This window comes from Mobula hypostoma, chromosome 27 (genome assembly GCF_963921235.1).
Source record: "Mobula hypostoma chromosome 27, sMobHyp1.1, whole genome shotgun sequence".
NCBI lineage: Eukaryota > Metazoa > Chordata > Chondrichthyes > Myliobatiformes > Myliobatidae > Mobula > Mobula hypostoma.
The window spans coordinates 38,050,440-38,063,063 of record NC_086123.1 but is presented as its reverse complement, the minus strand read 5'-3'; positions in this window follow the sequence as shown (position 1 = coordinate 38,063,063).

Here is a 12,624-nt window from a genome sequence, read left to right as displayed (position 1 = left end):
TATACATGGAGAGGTAGTAAATTGGATTAGACATTGGCTCAATGGAAGAAGCCAGAGAGTGGTAGTGGAGGATTGCTTCTCTGAGTGGAGGCCTGTGACTAGTGGTGTGCCACAGGGATCAGTGCTGGGTCCATTGTTATTTGTCATCTATATCAATGATATGGATGATAATGTGGTAAATTGGATCAGCAAATTTGCTGATGATACAAGGATTGGAGGTGTAGTGGACAGTGAGGAAGGTTTTCAAAGCTTGCAGAGGGATTTGGACCAGTTGGAAAAATGGGCTGAAAAATAGCAGATGGATTTAATACAGACAAGTGTGAGGTATTGCACTTTGGAAGGACAAACTAAGGTAGAACGTACAAGGTAAATGGTAGGGCACTGAGGAGTGCAGTAGAACAAAGGGATCTGGGAATACAGATACAACATTCCCTAATCACAGGTAGATAGGGTTGTAAAGAGAGCTTTTGGTACATCGGCCTTTATAAATCAAAGTATTGAGTATAAGAATTGGAATGTTATGGTGAGGTTGTATAAGGCATTGGTGAGGCCAAATTTGGAGTATTGTGTTCAGTTTTGGTCACCAAATTACATGAAGGATATTAATAAGGTTGAAAGAGTGCAGAGAAGGTTTACAAGGATGATGCCGGGACTTGAGAAACTGAGTTACAGAGAAAGGTTGAACAGGTTAGGACTTTATTCCCTGGAGCGTAGGAGAATGATTAGATTAGATGGTGCAACCTGATGCATCTAAAACCCTGCTACGTGCCTCTGGTGAAGAGTAAACCTGCAACCTCGAGGACAGTGAGGAAATGGTTGGAGGAGGCTTATGAGGCGCTCCAGGGTTGTTTTGAGGTGACAGACTGGCAGGCACTCTGTGAGCCATATGGAGAGGATATTGATGGGCTCACAGAGTGCATCACTGATTACATCAACTTCTGTGTGGACTGCAATGTTCCGACAAGAACTGTCCTTTGTTATTCAAATAACAAGCCATGGGTGACAAAGGACATTAAGGACATCCTGAATGCTAAAAAGAGGGCATTTAGAGATAGAAATAGGGAGGAGCTAAGGGCAACACAGAGGGACCTGAAAGCCGGGATCAGGGAGGCTAAAGACAGGTACAGGAGGAAGCTTGAGTGGAAACTCCAGCAGAACAACATGAGAGAGGTCTGGAGGGGGATGAGGACCATCACTGGGTTCCAGCAAACTAGCAACAGAGGAGCTGAAGGCAGTGTGGACAGGGCCAATGAACTTAACCTGTTCTTTAACAGAATTAACATTGTGGCCCCTGCCCATCCCCCACGTGAGCCATCTGTTGTCGGCCCCCAACCAACACATATTCCACTCAACCCTTCTACCCCTCCTCACAGTCCCCCACCCTGCTCTCATGACTATACCCCTTCCCCACACGAAACCACCACGGTGGGCTTCACATTTTGAGAGTGCAGAGTTTGTATGTTCCTGTCAGGATTAAAGGCAAATTGAATAGGAATAAGGAACCTTGGTTCTCAAGGGATATTGCAACTCTGATAAAGAAGAAGAGGGAGTTGTATGAAATGTATAGGAAACAGGGGGTAAATCAGGTGCCTGAGGAGTATAAGAAGTGCAAGAAAATACTTAAGAAAGAAATCAGGGGGGCAAAAAGAAGACATGAGGTTGCCTTGGCAGTCAAAGTGAAGGATAATCCAAAGAGCTTCTACAAGTATATTAAGAGCAAAAGGATTGTAAGGGATAAAATTGGTCCTCTTGAAGATCAGAGTGGTTGGCTTTGTGTGGAACCAAAGGAAATGGGGGAGATCTTAAATAGGTTTTTTGCGTCTGTATTTACTAAGGAAGCTGGCATGAAATCTATGGAATTGAGGGAATCAAGTAGTGAGACCATGGAAACTGTACAGATTGAAAAGGAGGAGGTGCTTGCTGTCTTGAGGAAAATTAAAGTGGATAAATCCCTGGGACCTGACAGAGTGTTCCCTCGGACCTTGAAGGAGACTAGTGTTGAAATTGCAGGGGCCCTGGCAGAAATATTTAAAATGTCGCTGTCTATGGGTGAAGTGCTGGAGGATTGGAGAGTGGCTCATGTTGTTCCGTTGTTTAAAAAAGGATCGAAATGTAATCCGGGAGATTATAGGCCGCTGAGTTTAACGTCAGTAGTAGGTAAGTTATTGGAGGGAGTACTAAGAGACAGAATCTACAAGCATTTGGATAGACAGGGGCTTATTAGGGAGAGTCAACATGGCTTTGTGCGTGGTAGGTCATGTTTGACCAATCTGTTGGAGTTTTTCGAGGAGGTTACCAGGAAAGTGGATGAAGGGAAGGCAGTGGATATTGTCTATATGGACTTCAGTAAGGACTTTGACAAGGTCCCGCATGGGAGGTTAGTTAGGAAATTTCAGTCGCTAGGTATACATGGAGAGGTGGTAAATGGGAGACATTGGCTCGATGGAAGAAGCCAGAGAGTGGTGGTAGAGAATTGCTTCTCTGAGTGGAGGCCTGTGACTAGTGGTGTGCCACAGGGATCAGTGCTGGGTCCATTGTCATTTGTCATCTATATCAATGATCTGGATGATAATGTGGTAAATTGGATCAGCAAATTTGCTGATCATACAAAGATTGGAGGTGTAGTAGACAGTGAGGAAGGTTTTCAGAGCCTGCAGAGGGACCTGGACCAGCTTGAAAAATGGGCTGAAAAATGGCAGATGGAGTTTAATACTGACGTGTGAGGTATTGCACGTTGGAAGGACAAACCAACGTAGAACATACAGGGTTAATGGTAAGGCACTGAGGAGCGCAGTGGAACAGAGGGATCTGGGAATACAGATACAAAATTCCCTAAAAGTGTCGTCACAGGTAGATAGGGTCGTAAAGAGAGCTTTTGGTACATTGGCCTTTATTAATCAAAGTATTGAGTATAAGAGCTGGAATGTTATGATAAGGTTGTATAAGGCATTGGTGAGGCTGAATCCGGAGTATTGTGTTCAGTTTTGGTCACCAAATTACAGGAAGGATATAAATAAGGTTGAAAGAGTGCAGAGAAGGTTTACAAGGATGTTGCCGGGACTTGAGAAACTGAGTTACAGAGAAAGGTTGAATAGGTTGGGACTTTATTCCCTGGAGCGTAGAAGAATGAGGGGAGAGTTGATAGAGGTATATAAAATTATGATGGGTATAGATGGAGTGAATGCAAGCAGGCTTTTTCCACTGAGGCAAGGGGAGAAAAATCCAGAGGACATGGGTTAAGGGTGAGGGGGGAAAAGTTTAAAGGGAACATTGGGGGGGGCTTCTTCACACAGAGACTGGTGGGAGTATGGAATGAGCTGCCAGACGAGGTGGTAAATGCGGGTTCTTTTTTAACATTTAAGAATAAATTGGACAGATACATGGATGGGAGGTGTATGGAGGGATATGGTCCGTGTGCAGGTCAGTGGGACTAGGCAGAAAATGGTTCGGCACAGCCAAGAAGGGCCAAAAGGCCTGTTTCTGTGCTGTAGTTTCTATGTTTTCTATGGTTCTATGGTTCTAAGACAGCGGAAACATCTCAACCCAAGCAAGGCTGCAGGACCGCATGGTGTCAGTACCGGTGCTCAAAGCCTGTGCCCTCAGCTATGTGGAGTACTTCACCATGTCTTCAACCTGAGCCTGAGGCTCCGGAGGGTTCCTGTGCTGTGGAAGACATCCTGCCTCGTCCCTGTGCCGAAGACGCCGCGCCCCAGCGGCCTCAATGACTACAGACCGGTGGCATTGACCTCCCACATCATGAAGGCCCTGGAGAGACTTGTTCTGGAGCTGCTCCAGCCTATGGTCAGGCCACACTTAGATCCCCTCCAGTTTTCCTACCAGCCCCGACTAGGAGTTGAGGATGCCATCGTCTACCTGCTGAACCGTGTCTACACCCACCTGGACAAGCCAGCGAGCACTGTGAGAGTCATGTTTTTTGACTTCTCCAGTGTGTTCAACACCATCCGCCCTGCTCTGCTGGGGGAGAAGCTGACAGCGATGCAGGTGGATGTTTCCCTGGTGTCATGGATTCTTGATTACCTGACTGGCAGACCACAGTACGTGTGCTTGCAACACTGTGTGTCCGACAGAGCGATCAGCAGCGCTGGGGCTCCACAGGGGACTGTCTTGTCTCCCTTTCTCTTCACCATTTACACCTCGGACTTCAACTACTGCACAGAGTCTTGTCATCTTCAGAAGTTTTCTGATGACTCTGTCATAGTTGGATGCATCAGCAAGGGAGATGAGGCTGAGTACAGGGCTACGGTGGGAAACTTTGTCACATGGTGTGAGCAGAATTATCTGCAGCTTAACGTGAAAAAGACTAAGGAGCTGGTGGTAGACCTGAGGAGAGCTAAGGTACCGGTGACCCCTGTTTCTGTCCAGGGGGTCAGTGTGGATATGGTGGAGGATTACAAATACTTGGGGATACGAATTGACAATAAACTGGACTGGTCAAAGAACACTGAGGCTGTCTACAAGAAGGGTCAGAGCCGTCTCTATTTCCTGAGGAGACTGAGGTCCTTTAACATCTGCCAGACGATGCTGAGGATGTTCTACGAGTCTGTGGTGGCCAGTGCTATCATGTTTGCTGTTGTGTGCTGAGGCAGCAGGCTGAGGGTAGCAGACACCAACAGAATCAACAAACTCATTCGTAAGGCCAGTGATGTTGTGGGGATGGAACTGGACTCTCTGACAGTGGTGTCTGAAAAGAGGATGCTGTCTAAGTTGCATGCCATCTTGGTCAATGTCTCCCATCCACTCCATAATGTACTGGGTGGGCACAGGAGTACATTCAGCCAGAGACTCATTCCACCGAGATGCAACACTGAGCGTCATAGGAAGTCATTCCTGCCTGTGGCCATCAAACTTTACAACTCCTCCCTTGGAGGGTCAGACACCCTGAGCCAATAGGCTGGTCCTGGACTTATTTCCTGGCATAATTTACATATTATTATTTAACTATTTATGGTTCTATTACTATTTATTATTTATGGTGCAACTGTAACAAAATCCAATTTCCCCCGGAATCAATGAAGTATGACTGTGACTATGACTAGATTATGAGGACACTCAGTCCTCGTTTATTGTCATTTAGTAATGCATGCATTAAGAAATGATACAATGTTCCTCCAGTATGATATCACAGAAACACAAGACAGTCCAAGACTAAAACTGACAAAAATCACATAACTATAACACATAGTTACAACAGTGCAAAGCAATATCGAAATTTGATAAGAGCAGACCATGAGCACGGTAAAAAAAAGTCTCAAAGTCCCGATAGCCCCATCATCTCACACAGACGGTAGAAGGAAGAAAAACTCTCTTCCTGCCATGAACCTCCAGCGCCCCAAACTTGCCGATGCTGCACCCTGGAAGCACCCGACCACAGCTGACTCTGAGTCCGTCCGAAAACTTCGAGCCTCCAACCAGCTCTCCAACACTGAGCACCGAGCATCATCTCTGCCGAGCGCTTCGACTCCGGCCCCAGCCGCCAAGCAACAGGCAAAGCCAAGGATTCAGGGCCTTCCCCTCCGGAGATTCTGGATCGCACAGTAGCAGCGGCAGCGAAACAGGCATTTCAGAAGTTTCTCCAGATGTTCCTCCATGATTCTCACGTCCGTCTCCATCAAATCAGGATTGTGCACGACATCCTGCTTGACAGATGACAGATATTCGGAGTGGCCACTGCACGCTGCGTCGCGCCGTCATCTTCTCTTCCTTGTAAGAGGGGAGGGGAGATTTGATAGAGGTATATAAAATTATGATGGGTATAGATAGAGTGAATTCAAGCAGGGTTTTTCCACTGAGGCTAGGGGAGAAAAAAACCAGAAGGCATGGGTTTAGGGTGAAGGGGGGAAGTTTAAAGGGAACATGGGGGGGGGTGCTTCTTCACACAGAGAGTGGTGGGAGTGTGGAGTGAGCTGCCAGATGAAGATAAATGCGGACTCACTTTTAACATTTGAGAAAAACTTGGACAAGTACATGGATGAGAGGTGTATGGAGGGATATGGTCCAGGTGCAGGTCAGTGGGACTAGGCAGAAAAATGGTTTGGCACAGCCAAGAAGGGCCAAAAGGCCTGTTTCTGTGCTGTAATTTTCCATGGTTCTATGGTTCTCTGATAATGTAAATGTAAGGATAAAGCATCTAAGAATAAATAACAAAAATAAATGAACATCTCGATCTAAAGCTACATGAGCATTATTTCCTGAAAGAGCCATAAACCAGAATTGTCTTTCCCTTTTTTTATCTTCTACCTCAGTTTCTGCAATTTGTTGTGTGGGATGAGGCTGAAAATGATACCAGTTTGTTAGCTTTAGAATTGTAGCCATCGTTTCCTGTCTGAGGGATGATATCTCTTTCACTGAGGATCATTTAATTAAAATCATATCCCATCACTTACGAGGAAATTGAAATCTCTGGTTGGGCATATTTCACAAACAAGCTTTCAAAGAACTCTTTATAGCACACTGGTCAGCAAGTGCTTGTTGCAAAATTATAATGAGAATACTCCCCTTTCTTCATCGAGATTTACTCTTATCAGTATTGGCTCAGCTGCTAACATATCTCTAAATATTTGATCTCACATAAATCAAAGATACTTCCAACTCAACTTAATTTACTTTCACCATTTCTTCTGATCACATCTATTGTCAGAGTGGATCAGGCATCTCGCCCGCTCACAGAGAATATTAACTTAATGATTTTACCCATTACACTGGTGAGGTCCTGCCATTGAGAATTTCGGCATCATCACAGAAATGTCACGACAGGATGAAAAGTGAAAAAAAGAGCGGGAACTTCTTCACCCAGAGGCTGGTGTGAGTTTGGATGGGGGGTATGGTCCAGGTGTGTAGCCAAGCTATTAATTTCATTCCTAATTTTTAAAATTTCCTCTAGTGTATCCTGTGCCAAACTCAATTTGTGTTTGTTTTCTAGTTCCTTCAGCTTACTTTGTATTTCCTCTTACTTTCTGCTTATATGAAGATATCGCTATAATTTTCCCTCTTAAGACAGCCTTCATAGTATCCCATAGAATGGGAGGCGAAACCTCTCCATTATCACTGAATTCTAAGTAAAGACCAATTTCTTTTTTAATTTGTTCCTTAAAATAGGAATCATTGAGTAGACTAGAATTTAGTTTCCAAATAGTATTCTTTGGTTGTAGTTCAAAATCAACAGATAAATATATAGCTGCATGGTCACTTACATCTATAGTCCCACTCTCACAGGTGTTTATTTTGTCTTCATATTTTCCAAATGTTATGAAATAGTTTATTCTTGTATATATGGAATGGGGGGCAGAATAACGAGTGTAATCCCTTCTGTTGGGGAAAAGGTCCCTCCATATATCAATTAGACCAACATCCTCAAAAAGAGCGTTAACTTTCTTATGTAAGGTCTTTGTTTCATAAGTTTTTCTATTGGAAGACTCTAACTATGGTTGTAATTGTAAATTTAAGTCTCCCCCACATATCAAGAGATCTTCTGTTTCCGTTACCATAATATTAGTAATTTTCTGGAAGAAACTAATATCATTTCCTGGGGCTGCGTATATATTCAATAAAGGAACTAGATTTCTGTCTATATTCCCCCTTACTAGAATATATCTGCCCTCCTTATCTCCCATTTCGAATACTTTTTCAAAACTTAGCTTGCTTGAGATGAGAATAGCAACTCCTCTTCTATGTCCTGATTTATATGAGGAGAAAAACAAATTAGTGAAGCCCATTCTCTTTAATTTTCCATGCTCATTGTCACTTAAGTGAGTTTCCTGTAAATATACTACATGGGCTTATTCTTTTTTCATTTTTGATAGAATTTTACTTTGTTTGATTGGATTTAATAGCCCATTGACATTAAAAGAGATGAATTTTACTTTGTCCTTAGCCATGTATATTTATCTATTAGTATATCATTGAAATTTGCAGAATATAACTTAATCGATCTACTCCCTGAACAAATAAGAACCAAGAAACGCGAATAATAAAAAAAAGGTAACGAAGGTGTGATTCCAAGGCTGGGGTCTCCAGATGACCCTGGGTTGAACTAGAAGAAACGTCTAGCTGTGGGGGGTAGCTAGCCCCTCCTACCTGTGAGTTGAGGGCACCCGCTGCAGTACCTATAAAAGTAAGTAAAAATATCTATTTCCATTACACAGAAATGATTTCCCTGTGTTTTCCTCCCATGTATATATTCTCATTTAGGTGAGGGGAAAGGAGTGAATGAATGAGTAAAAAAAATTGAGTAATATAAAATCCACATTGTAATACGTATTTCTCGAGATAGGTATATCACCGTCTATTTTTGCTTCTGTTTAGTTTATCAGCACTAGTTAGCCAAACCTTATGGCTCTTCTGCAGGAGGTGAGGGCTGTCTTCGGAGAACTCACAGTCTCCTAACGTAAACACGAGAAATTCTGCAGATGCTGGAAATTCAAACAACACACACGAAAGTTGCTGGTGAACGCAGCAGGCCAGGCAGCATCTCTAGGAAGAGGTACAGTTGACGTTTCAGGCCGAGACCAATCGTCAGGACTAACTGAAAGAAGAGCTAGTAAGAAATTTGAAAGTGGGAGGGGGAGGGGGAGATCCGAAATGATAGGAGAAGACAGAAGGGGGAGGGATGGAGCCAAGAGCTGGACAGGTGATTGGCAAAAGGGATATGAGAGGATCAAGGGTCAGGAGGCCCAGGGAGAAGGAAAAGGGGGAGGGGGTGGAAACCCAGAGGATGGGCAAGGGGTATAGTCAGAGAGACACAGGGAGAAAAAAGGAGAGAGAGAGAAAGAAAGAACCCGGGTCCAACATATTATTCTCCGTACCGGATCCAACACATTATTCTCCGTACCGGGTCCAACACATTATTCTCTGTAACTTCCGGCACCTCCAACAGGATCCCACCACTAAGCACATCTTTCCCTCCCCACTTCCCTCTGCTTTCTGCAGGGATCGCTCCCTACTCGACTCCCTTGTCCATTCGTCCCCCCCATCCTCCCCACTGATCTCCCTCCTGGCACTTATCCTTGTAAGCAGAACAAGTGCTACACATGCCCTTACACTTCCTCCCTTACCACCATTCAGGGCCCCAGCCAGTCCACCTGTGAGTCATTTGGTGTGATATACTGTGTCCGGTGCTCCCAATGTGGCCTTCTATATATTGGCGAGACCCAATGCAGACCGGGAGATTGTTTTGCTGAACACCTACGCTCCGTCCACCAGAGAAAGCAGGATCTCCCAGTGGCCACACATTTTAATTCCACATCCCATTCCCATTCTGATATGTCTATCCACGGCCTCCTCTACTGTAAAGATGAAGCCACACTCAGGTTGGAGGAACAACACCTTATATTCCGTCTGGGTAGCCTCCAACCTGATGGCATGAATATTGACTTCTCTAACTTCCGCTAATGCCCCACCTCCCCCTCGTACCCCATCTGTTATTTATTTATATACACACATTCTTTCTCTCTCTCTCCTTTTTCTCCCTCTGTCCCTCTGACTATACCCCTTGCCCATCCTCTGGGTTCCCCCCACCTTGTCTTTCTCCCTGGGCCTCCTGTCTCATGATCCTCTCATATCCCCTTTGCCGATCACCTGTCCAGCTCTTGGCACCATCCCTCCCCCTCCTGTCTTCTCCTATCATTTTGGATCTCCCCCTCCCCCTCCCAGTTTCAAATCTCTTACTAGCTCTTCCTTCAGTTAGTCCTGACGAAGGGTCTCGGCCCGAAACGTCGACTGTACCTCTTCCTAGAAATGCTGCCTGGCCTGCTGTGTTCACCAGCAACTTTGATGTGAGTCTCTTTCTAATATCCTTCTCTATTCCTGCTCCCGTCCCCTGCTTTCTCAGTTCTCTTACTATTTCCCAAGCAGATCAGGATAACTGCTCAGCCAGACTTTCCCTTCATTTGACCATGCTAATAGGCAGTCCTCTGTTGTTCATGTCTGTAGTCGCCTCTTCCACTGTCTGATATAGCTGTACTCTCCTTCGTAAAACACTCTCAGTTTAGCAGAGTACAGGGTTTGGAATTTAATCTTTTCTTACTTTAATATTCATTTTGCTTCAGAATATTCCTTCCATTTCTGTAGGACCGCTGGGTGGGGTAAACATGATCAAAGTATATTAACTTCCCGTTTCAAAAAACCCTCTTCTTACCCAGGCCCTTTGTAGAATCTCCGCCTTGCTCTTGAATCGAAGGAATCTAAGTACTATTGAGCGCGGTTTACCTTCCCTGTCTCCGGGAGGCCTTGATACGAGCGCACGATGCGCCCTCTCAATTTCAATCTCCATAGTCGGGGGAATCTCCAGCTCTTCCCGCAGCAATTTTTCTACAAAACTTCATCACCCCTCCGCTCCTTTGGCAACGTTATAAATCCTGATATTTTTCCATTGCGATCTTCCCTCCTGGTCAAGCAATTGTTGATTTAGTAATTTTATCGTCTTACTTGGTAGCTGTTCCACATTTTGCACGTGATCTTCCACCTTCTCAATTCTGTCTCTGCCATCACTATTTTCTGATTGACGCTGGCGAGCTCTGACTTTATATCTTTGAGTTGCTGTTTTATATCTTTTTGGACTTCCCTTATCTCTTCCAAAACCTTTATTATATTTGCTGCTTCGCCTGAACGAGGCCCAGTGTCAGCTTCGCCACCACGCGCACGTGTAGGAGAGTCGTTCGTTGTACCTCTCTCTTCCATAGGCTGCGCAGTGATGCTTTTTAAATTTCCATTCTTTTTCCCCATTCTTGCCCCCATTATCAATTCAGATATTTTCAGAAGATCTTATACTCGATAGATTAACGGGGCAAAATATGCGCTTTTCCGGAGGAGCTGTTGATTTAAGCTGCCATTCTGGACGATGACGTCACCGGAGCCTAACAATTAATTTTCAAAAGTAAAAGGAGCATAAACTTTTGACAGTCCCTATACATTTAGCTAATTAAAGCGGCAAGGTCTGGCTCAGTCCTGGGTTATGGCATCAAATTTCTGCTGCTACAAATGGTTTCGATTCCCTTCAGACTGGAGCAGAAACCTCAGCCAAGTTGGTTGTTGTAGTCATGTAGGATTGGGTTGAAGTGAAGCTATTGGGTTAACAATCCAAAATTAATACCCAGATGTGATAGGTAGGGAATTTAAAATCAAGAAACTAATTATTTTACTGGACAAGATAGGAATATATAGGCTATGTAATATGTAGGCATAGGTAGGGAGATGGCTAACTCGGCACAGAGTAATAGAGCACAGGATTAAGCCATTTGGCCTACCGTGACTGTATCAACCACGATGAAGTTCAGTGGGAGCCTTATGTCTATGATGGCTAATAGGCGATAACTATTCATCTCCATCTGACCCATTCACTTACACAGTTCCGAATATAGTGTGCATCTTCCTGGGCTTGTTTTGCTTAAAGGGTGAAATTTACTTCTAAGTGAGTGAAAGCATTAATTTGGGATCTCATTTTATGCTATAATTGACTAATGACTTAATTGTCAATGGTCAACGGTAGATGCAGTCTCAATGGCTCTTCACACGGCCTTAGACCACTTGGACAATACAAACGCTTATGTCAGGATGCTGTTCATAGACTATAGCTCAGCATTTAACACCATCATTCCCATAATCTTGACTGAGAAGTTACAGAACCTGGACCTCTGTACCTCCCTCTGTAACTGGATCCTCGACTTCCTAACCAGAGGACCACAGTCTGTGAGGATTGGTGATAATATCTCCTCCTCGCTGACGATCAACACTGGTGCACCTCAGGGGTGTGTGCTTAGCCCACTGCTCTACTCTCTCTATACCGATGACAGTGTGACTAGGCATAGCACAAATACCATCTATTAATTTGTTGATGACACATCCATTGTTGGTAGAATCTCAGATGGAGACAAGAGGGTGTACAGGAGTGATGTCACAGCAACAACCTTGCACTCAACGTCAGTAAGATGAAAGAGCTGATTGTGGACATCAGGAATGGTAAGACGAAGGAACACATACCAATCCTCATAGAGAGATCAGAAGTGGAAAGAGTGAGCAGTTTCAAGTTCTTGGGTGTCAAGATCTCAGAGGATCTAACCTGGTCCCAACATATCAATGCAGATATAAAGGAGTCAAGACAGCGGCTATATTTCATTCGGAGTTTGAAGAGTTTGAAGAATTATGTCAACAAGAGCACTCAAAAAGTTCTATAGATGTACCATGAAAAGCATTCTGACAGGCTGCATCACTGTTTGGTATGGAGGGGGTTGAATGCAAAGGACCAAAAGAAGTTGCAGCTGCAGTGGGTTGTAAATTTAATTGTTTCCATCTTGGGTACTAACCTACAGAGTACCCAGAACACCTTCAAGGAACAGTGTCCCAAAAAGGCAGTGTCCATTATTAAAAGCCTCCAGCACCCAGGGCATGCCCTCTTCTGATTGTTACCATAAGGTTGGATGTACAGAAGCCTGAAGGTACACACTCAGTGATTCAGGAACAGCTTCTTCCCCTCTGCCATCTGATTTCTAAATGAACATTGATCCTGTGAACACTACCTCACTTTTTTAATACATATTATTTCTGTTTTGTTATGTATTATATCTGAGGATAGCGGCATTGACAACGACATCCAGAGCCCCATTAAACAGG